Source organism: Triturus cristatus, chromosome 12 (genome assembly GCF_964204655.1).
Source record: "Triturus cristatus chromosome 12, aTriCri1.1, whole genome shotgun sequence".
NCBI classification, from domain to species: Eukaryota; Metazoa; Chordata; class Amphibia; order Caudata; family Salamandridae; genus Triturus; species Triturus cristatus.
The window spans coordinates 831,241,931-831,244,433 of record NC_140595.1 but is presented as its reverse complement, the minus strand read 5'-3'; the positions used below and the strand labels follow the sequence as shown (position 1 = coordinate 831,244,433).

At 46.7% G+C, this 2,503-nt stretch overlaps 1 non-coding gene across 1 annotated transcript; it reads left to right on the top strand.

Moving 5' to 3' along the window:
* The first annotated feature begins 370 nt into the window (after window positions 1-370).
* TRNAC-GCA (transfer RNA cysteine (anticodon GCA)) lies at window positions 371-442 on the top strand. The gene has a single exon. It is a non-coding gene; the product is annotated as a tRNA-Cys (tRNA).
* Window positions 443-2,503: the final 2,061 nt, after the last annotated feature.

The following is a 2,503-nucleotide window of genomic DNA, read 5'->3' as shown; positions in this document are numbered from 1 at the left end:
TCCCACGCACAATCCCCAGACCAAGCAGCCAGGCTTCGAGGCGCTCCCTCCCGCTAATGAACCAGCAAGTAATTTGACACCGTTTAAATAAATGTGTCTCACCATCAGCTAGAGACAGTCCCTCCCTCGGGACCAGCCGCCAGGCTCCGCTCACCCCCTCCCACTAGTGAGGCAGCAGGTGGTTTGAGACCCTTTAAATGAATGTGTCTCACCATCAGCTAGACAGTCCCTCCCCGGGACCAGCCCCCAGCTCACTCCCTCCCACTAGTGAGGCAGCAGGTGGCTTCAGAGCCAGAGACCAGGAAGTGCTTCTCCCGAGACACACGTCAGCAGTGTCCTGGTCAGTCAGTCACTTACACTAGAGGCAACAGGGGGTATAGCTCAGTGGTAGAGCATTTGACTGCAGATCAAGAGGTCCCTGGTTCAAATCCGGGTGCCCCCTTCACAATTTTAGTGAAAACTGAATTCTTTTCAAATTAGTGTCAGCTTGTTTATTTAGGTTTATTGGAAAATGACCAGCTTGGAATCTGTTTCGATGTTACTCTTTTTTTAATCAACAAATTGCATTCCTGATTTTAAGGCACACTAAAGGATTATACGAGTGTGAGTAGTGAGTACTAATGTGGTATGAAACGTCTAAAAGGAGCTATGTTTGCCCTTTTTACTCCCAGTTTCAGAGATCGGATCATAGTCCGTGTCAGGTGTACATTGGTTCACCGTCTCTTTATTCTTTACCTTGTGGTACTTGTAATCTTGCATTTATAGCGTAGATAACTAAAGAGAAAGTTCCAGAACCTAGCAGCAGCCACGCCGCGTGCAGCAGGGCTCAGTTCCATGCACGAGCAGCTCAGCCAGGCCTGGTCTTTGTTTCCTGCTGGGAGTTGTAGTCCCTTGTCAACCGTTACACAACCAGGACTACAAGTCCCAGAAGTCAAAGAAAAGCCATGGACTGCATCAGCTACTGACAGGTGGAACTTCATGGATCTGAAAGTTTCCCGTGTGTGTACTGTAAGATGTGCCTGTGTACCCGAGTGCACACCTGTGTGTAACGGTGTGTGCCCATTCTAGCCTCCATGTGTGTCTGTGCCTGGAGGTGTGTTGGTTTGTGTGTTCCTATGAATGTGTACATGTACTCCTCCCCAGGTTCACATGCACTCTGCGTGCCTTTGCCATCACTGACGTTAGTTGGGTACATTGCAGTGTGCATGCCCATCCCATCCTTGGCCTCTTTGGTAGGACCATAGCTCTACAAACTACTACCAGTATCTTTCTGTAACTAATATGCGAAGAATTCCCAAGTTTAACAGACCTTACACAAGGCGCCTATCGAATCTAGTTTCATTTCTTTGCGTTCCGGTGCTTGTATCGTGAATTTATAGCACCTAGAAGTAGCCGAATGCAAAGTAAAAACCCGATGTGAAGGCGCTGCTCATCCGTGGAGCTGGGAGACTTCAGCGCTCTGAATTATATCACATTTGGGGTTATGGGTCACCCCAGGTACTTGAAACTGCATGTATTCAGTCAGAGATTTTCTTTTTAGAAGTGTGTTACTCTAACTGAGTGGAATGAAGCAAGTACAGACTACAGCTCCCAGAATGCGATGCTTTGTTAAATGAAAACTGAGGACCACATGTGAGATTTCTTACAGGACACTGTGAGTTGTATCCTGTGACTGCAACTCGTTGTATTTTCTACACTGAATAGGACTAGTTTTTATGGGCTGACTCGACAGCGAAGCTGTCAGCGGTCAATTATGTGAGCAACACTAGAGAGGGGCCTTGGCCCCGCCCCCGTGGTGGGAGCTAGGAGGACATGCTTTGATTGGGCAGAAGTAGTGTGCTTCCACATAAAGAGTGCTCACCATCCACACAGCTGTGGTCACTTTATTTATCCACCTGCCTGAGCTTGAACTGTCAGGGTCACACGCGTGACATTGGTATGATGTTAACGTGTCTTAGATTACAAGATAATGTATGTTGTTTTTCTCTGGCAGCTGCACAAATGGGAGGTGGACAGTCATTAACCTACATGTGATTTTAGGTCTGGCTTGACAGTGCAACCGTCACCTGATCTTTTAACCTACACCCGTGCGATTCCTCAGTTCTTTGCTTCCACACAAATACATGTTCATTCCTGTGCTAGTTACTTGTAATGCTTCACATTCACATAAAACACTATTTTAAAGCCAGACCTCTTTGGCATTGCCAATGCTTGTTCATTTAGTAAGTACTTGTATAGGGTGCTACATTTCGCCTTTCTGTCGCAGCTAAGCGCTAATCTCTGAAGCTCAAGACGTCAAGCGCCATCCCCTCCAGATCCTGGTTCAATAAAGACTTTAACCACGAAAGGCACCAACTCCGTTTAGCTGAAAGAAACTGAAGACAGCTAACCATCGGAATCTAATCTCTCGATCCTCCAGGTCGAACTCCTAAAATACAAAAAACATATCTTCAGAGACAAATCCTCCTGTTTCCGAGAACAACTTGACCGCTCTAAGAACAGA